The sequence below is a fragment of the Carassius auratus genome, unplaced genomic scaffold (genome assembly GCF_003368295.1).
Source record: "Carassius auratus strain Wakin unplaced genomic scaffold, ASM336829v1 scaf_tig00041669, whole genome shotgun sequence".
Classification (NCBI taxonomy): domain Eukaryota; kingdom Metazoa; phylum Chordata; class Actinopteri; order Cypriniformes; family Cyprinidae; genus Carassius; species Carassius auratus.
Window position 1 is genome coordinate 49,183 of NW_020526666.1, and position 7,212 is coordinate 56,394.

Here is a 7,212-nt window from a genome sequence, read left to right on the forward strand (position 1 = left end):
CACGGTCACTCGCCTTCAGCGTCACCAACACCACACTTCCCACAACTTTTCCCAAACAAATTTTTAACGTATTCAATTTACTCTGTAAATTAATTTTCATCCACGCTACATGAACATATAAACTGGAATACATACAAAACTAGAACCAAACTAAAACTGAAATGAGACATGTTAGTCAATGTTAATGCATCAATGAATGACTCAAGGTTGAAGTTTAACCCTGATTTTTCATCAGGGTTGCACCCTCAAATAATGTTATTTCAATGATGAAAAATAGAACAAGATGGTCATAAAAATCAACATTTCCTCAACTTAAACTGAGGCACTTATTTAACATTGAATCTACATGGAAATGTGATCAAACCAATCTTGATTTTTACTCTTTTGAATCAGAGAACATGCAGGACTTCAATTAATATGGTTTTGAATAAAAAGGTCACTCAAAGTAAACAACATCCTTCATGCAAAACTTTATTTTTGCCCCCACACGATTTAAGCAAACTATGTGAACCGGAAAATAGCATCACAATTAAGTAAAAGAAGTGGTTATTTTATTTAAAACAAAATTAAGCAGTTTTATTATAATAAAACCATGGTTCATTTTGGTAAGGCTTGTGATGTCAACATGTTTTTGTTGAAAAAAATTAAAGAGGCTGTAGCATTCCTATCGCAATTAGGTGACCAACAATAAAAAATTAAGTGGATATTTGAATTAAACGTTTGGTCAATATTTAACAAAAGTCAACAGTATAAACAACAGTATACAGTGACCTCTGGTGGTTTAAGTGTTAACTATAGTCCTGCAGGCTACTGCACGCGACAGCATTCGAGCATTCTGTAGACAGCATTCGAATGAAGTTTAAGCAGTGCTTTAAGTGGGCCGGTACGCACCGGTACTCAGTACCGCCACTTCCAAATATAACTCTTGAGCGTACCGCCATCTCTCCGTGCGCCAGGAACGTGCTTTTAGCGTACCGGTACGCTCATTTGGACATCTGTTTTAATAGAGGTTTTAATCCTTTGCCAGTGAGTGCTGCCGTTTTTCAGAGCGCCCCTTCACAATGTAAGCTTCCTAATTCATCCCACCGAGAGCAGAGACCACTACATCACCCACACACCCATGACTTTTACAAGTGAGAAGCGCATGCGTTGCTTTTGTCGAGTCAGTAACAACTTAACGTGGCCGGAGAGAATTCGTGAAACGCGCACAAAAATTCAAATACAGTGAACAACACTTAATATGTTCTCCTGGCTTCAGATTCTGAGTACTACAAAAAAACGGTCAAAATCAGATGACTCGCTGGCTGACACCCCGCCTTATCGCTGCAGGTCAGACGCAAACTATAATGAAGTAATGCAGTAGCTCTTTCAGGCAAAATACCGTGGGCGGCTAGGCACGAATTTAGATATTCATTTATCGAAATAATCTATATGCACAAAGACAATACGACCGTTTTATCCCCTTTTTGTTTTAAAGCTCGATGAAGAGAGCGCAAGTTGCTGCAGCTGCGAGGAGGACAGTGATGCACACAATTATAAAAAACACTATATATATATATATGCTATAATAGAGTACCGGCACCTCTTTTGGGCCACTTAAAGCACTGAGTTTAAGCACCGGCGGCGCCAGGGGGGGTCTTGGGGGGCGCATCTGAACCGAACTGATTCTTTTGGTGATTGATTCTAAACTGATTCTGTGCTAATGTTATAAGCGCGGGTAAACCAAAGGCTTGAATGAAGGGCAATCATCGCCAATGACGGCATTACATCGAGCGCAAAAGAACCGGTGAACCATTTTTTTTTTCAGCTGGTTTATTTGATCGAATTGTCCGAAAGAACCGGTTCACTTGAGCACCTGCTCCTTTGCCCCTTAAGTGCCCTTTTGTCAAAGCAAAATTTCCTCAATTTTTTTTTGTAATAACATAAACTTTTGTGAATGCCTGCCCACGCCCAATCATAATATTAGTACAATTTATTAATAATAATTTAGCCGTAAATAAAATGACCAACATGATGACCGTTCACCTGACTACGACCTCATCCAACCGGGAAGATTCCTCATGCTGCACGCGCATTTTTTAATTGCTAGAGGATATTTTCAACATCGTGGCAGCTGGTAAGTGGTGTTTCATTCTCAGCGAAGTGATTTTGGTGTTTATTTACTTATTATTATTTTACAAGAACGATTTGATGTGAGAACATGCAGATACGTTGTTTATATTGCTGTGTGTAGCCTGTAGTGTAGAGTAACGCTAGCGTGCTGTTTGAGGGAGAAAAGTTTCACAGGCATCGAGGGGTCTGGTCTTTTTTATGTTATTTGAATAAACATTTATTATATTACAGTACTTATTTATTTTTAACACGTAAAAATAATTATCACAACACTGGTAAGGCTTATTCAGATTTTCTCATTCACTGAATTATCATTATAAAAATAAAAACAATTCAGATTTTAAATGTGATGCAAATATTTTTTCTACAATAGCAACAGTTTTTACAACAGCAAGACCACTTTAGCCTGTAAACTCAGTAATATCTATCTGGAAATAAATGTAAAAATATCAATGTCAATAAAAATGCATAATATACCTGACATAAAAGTGCAGTGTGAAGGATATGAATAACAAATGTAGCCTGTCATTTGTTTACATTGCAAAGGTGTTTTTGTTGTTTAGTAGCAGAAATATGCAGTTATTAGCCATGTCCACTGTATTTTTTGTTGGTTTTCATGAGATCCCCCTTGAAAAGACCAGGAGCCCCCCATTGCCCCCCCAATCAAAATTGTCTGGAGCCGCCACTGAGTTTAAGAATACATTTTTCATAAAGTACATAAAATAAAATAGGCCTACAAGAAAACATTTTCACCCATCCCGCAAATCTTGTAAGTCAGTGTATTTATATTCGTTGAAGTGTTTACTCATGGTTCATTGTTAATTTAGAATTTGGCCTTTGGATTTAATGCATTAATCAATTGTTATCTTAGTGCCATTAGTGATATGCTTACAAGAAAGCTGCAAATTCCTGGTTGTTGTTTTACAAGTCAGTCCCTCCAGAAAAATGCGGATTATTTTTGTGATTGTTGCGGGCAAAAATCCTTGATTTTGCGGCAGGTTTTCTTAAAAAATGCGATGGAATATGCGGGATATTTTTGCAATCTTATGCGATGAAATTGCGGGAACTTGCAAAAACTGCGGTTTGATGAAAAAGAGAAAAAAAGGTGACCCCCCCCCCAACACCCTGTTCTCACTAGGCTACTACCTTACTGTAATGAGTCATTTCTTATGACTTCCTATGATAAGCAAGCATACTAAATCACATAATATTTAAGTTCTCATTCTGTTTTATTTCAGACCTTAATTAACACATGGATCAAACTTACAAAACATTGAGTCAAACAAGTTCTCCAGCTTTACAAAAGGAATATTCAAAAACTTCTGTAAAAATGAATACAAATAAAATATACACACAAATATACAAATGCTGTTTTACAGGAATTGCAAAGTGCAATCTCTTACTGCAATGTAAACTATTTTACATACTAACTGTAAGGTTTTGGTACTATTTTGTAACAAAAAAATGTGAAAATGAAAACTAACTGTGTAGCCTCTAACGCTAGCCTATAATTCGTCATCCTCATCCCTCTCTCAAAATAATTTGCCCCCACTGTCATGTAACACACCGGGTAACTGCTTTGCGCGGTCTTTTGCGCTTATTTTTGTTGGCAGATGAGAATGATTTGCGTCCTTCACCCTGGTTTCACCTTGGGGTTCGCAGATGATCTTCACGTCATGCAATTAAGTCAATTCATAAGGTTCCCATTGGGAAATAATGGCGATTTACTTGTGTGAAGTAATGCAACATTTTTCAACTTTCTGCTGAGATATATGTGACTTTTTTGCAACGAAAATTATTGTTATTATGAAATCATGCTACCTCCGCATATTTTGCTTCCTGAAATCGGCAATTTTTGCGGCAAAAGTGCGGCGTTTTTGAAAAAATGCGACCCCCGCATAAATATGTGGCCCTTGGCTGATTATGCATTAAATCACGCGATCGCATTTTTCTGGAGGGACTGACAAGTGCACTTCTAAATAACATTGTAAGTTCATTGATTAGTTATACTGCAGTGTCATTTTAATTTTACTCGTCATATTTCGTCAACGTTCAACTTTGTCCTTTACGCGATCGGCAACCGGCCGTTTTTTGCCTTATTGCAACTCTCTGTTCTGGACTTGCACAATGTAATTTATGTGATAATTTGAAGTCTGTCAACGCCAATGGCGCCCCTGTGTTTTCTAGAGGAGGCTGTGGAGCAGAAAGAGGAAGCCGCACAGCCCTCTGATCCGTCTGCTGCCAGCAACCCCTCCGGCCGGAGGAACCCACCTGGTGGCAAATCCAGTTTGATCCTGGGCTGAAACGGCATTCAATCAACTTTCTTTGCTCTTTCTGTCTTTTTTCCGGTATTTTTTCTTTCCTCCTTTTTTTAAAGGAAATCCCCTTCCTTCACTCTTCTCGTGAGCCATGGAAATTTGTTGTCCTACACCGTCTCTTATTTTTTTCTATTGCAAAAAAGAGAAGTGTTGACAGAAGCACTTTCACGAGTTCACACTTACATACAATTGAGAAGGTAAAGTTTAATGCGTATTTGGCATGCTGTCCGGAGGGAGGGCTCCGAGCTCGGAGTTCAGCCCGAACCCAGAGTTTAGGACTAGAAGTGTGGAGAAGGGGTGGTGGGGGGATGCTGCGAGACTGTCAAATGAATTGAGGTGAGACTGCTGTATACAAACCTCTTACCATTGATTGCTGAGTGCTCTCCACCTGTGTTAATTATCTGCACGTGCTTCTCCCGAACTTTGTTAATAAAACATCATTTCACGAGTTCACACTTACATACAATTGAGAAGGTAAAGTTTAATGCGTATTTGGCGTGCTGTGGGGAGGGAGGGCTCCGAGCTCGGACTTCGGCCCGAACCCAGAGTACTCCCCCAAAAAGCTAAAGAGCAGAGGACAGCCGCCGAACTAAAAGACCCCCCCCCAAATGAGTGCCGCGTTTGGCGGGCTGGCGTCTCTAGAAAGGGTCTGAATGTTTGGCCAGTGGGCCCGTGATGGCGGCTCACTGTACCTGGACTGACAGGCCCTGCCGGCTTGCAACAGGGATCGGTCAGGCTATATATTTTTTATTTTTTTTGCCTTTCTCTTGCTTTTCTCCGCTGTGAGACCAATGCTTGCTGGACAGAAAGAGAAATCAGGAAAGGGGAAAATGAGAGCTTGACCGGGAGATTTTCTCACACTGCGTCCGCTTTTGAGACCTAATGCTCACTGGACGGAAGAGAAAATGTAAGTGCTCTACCGGGAAAGTTCTCTCTGTGCCCGCTGTGAATGCTCGCTGGACAGAAAGAGAAAACAGGAAAGAGGAAAGTGAGAGCTTGGCCTGGAGATTTTCTCACACTGCGTCTGCTGTGAGGCCCAATGCTCACTGGACGAAAGAGAAAACGTGAGAGGGGTGTTTTTTTTTTTTCCTCATTCAATAAGGGTTTGGTGAGCTTTTTTAATGTGGAATCGGTTGGTCCTGATATAGCTATGGAAGGCATCTGAGGAACATCTCCCAAGGGCTTATATCTGCTGTTGGGAGAGGCCTTTTTGGGCTGCTGAAGTTGCTGCCCAAATACGGAATGAGTGACTTGAAAAAATCTTTAATGGAATGCCTGACTGTTGGATAACGGCTTTGAGGTGTTTCTGGAACCAAAAACGTGTCACAGGTTTTTTGGATTCATCTATAAATAGGGGTTCCAGAGGAGATTTGGCCTGAGAGCTTCTCCATTGCGAATATGCCAGAACTGACTGGTATGGTTGGATTGGCGATGAGAGATTAAAATGTATATGAAATGGCCTTTTTTGGTTTGGTCGGTTTTACTTTGTTTAATCAAATATGAAATTGATTCACCATCTATTACTGATAAGTCTGAGATGGTGGGTTGGATTTTTGGGTCGAAGTTGGAAGTGATGGCGAATTCCGAACATCTGAGAAAACAAAAAAAAGGCTAGGATAAACATAGCATCGAGTGTGCGAGCGGTACTGATGGGCTGGTAGCCTGTGCGGAAGGCGCGAATGCATTTGTTGAGAATGTCTAACGTTATGGGTTTTCTCGCGTCGGGACGGGTGGGCTGTGATCTTTGAATCCCTTTGATCAGGAGGGAGGTTTGTGAGTTGTTTATCTCGGGGGAAGGATGCCCTACATCAATTTATGGAAAAACTGGATGCCGCTCAAGTAACCTTTGATGGACCCGACTTGGAGGCCCTTAATGCTATTAAGGTAGGAAATAAAAGAGGTGACTGAAAGAAGAGAGAAATCAGGGAAAGGAATGTTATAAGAGACATGGAATGTTTTGAAACATCTCCAAGCCATCACATAGGATTAGAGGGTTCTGGGAGGAACTGCTTTGAGGATAGTGTCGAGTGATGTGTCAAGCAGGGTTTTTAACGGGTGGGTTACGGGAATATTAGTTCTGAATAGCGAGGTACTGGAGTTGGGAATTGATCCGCCTCTGGAGCCAGCGTCCTGAATTTCTGAAACAGAAAACGAGACAGGGAGTCAGCGATTTGGTTTTCTGACCCAGGGATGTGTTTAGCAATTATGATAAATTGGTCGCAAGCTGAAATCCAGGTGAGACGCCTTAACAGTGGCATCAGAGCCGGTGAATGGGAACGGCCTTTGTTAATGCAATGCACTGTTGCGTCGTTGTCACAATGCACTGAAATGCTACTAGCAGCCCATTCTTTCCCCCTTTTTAAATCCGCACCTGATAGGATCTGTGCGCGGATACTTTGGGATACTGGTGGTGGTTCCATGATGACTGCGTTGGACGGAACAGGCATCGGAGTTGCTGTGAAGAGAGAATAGGGTGATTTAGTTTGTATGAGAGAGCTAGGAAGGGTATTATCCGGGGATACGAATGTCGGTGGCGGCCTCATGCTTAGATGACCCGCTGTGGTTTGAAAAGGAAAGTTAGTTGGAGGGTATGACAAAAAGGGGGATTATAAATTGAAGTGTGGGCTTGAACTGCAAGCGGAGGCGGGCCTGCGCTTGTTTGAGCTACTGGAGCCGCAGGCCACTGGAAGTGGGCGGGGTTATAACCTTGTGGGTAGAATTGTTGGTATCCTTGGGTCTGTGCTGCTAGCAGCGATGGTCTAGCGCTAGTGTCTCCAACGGG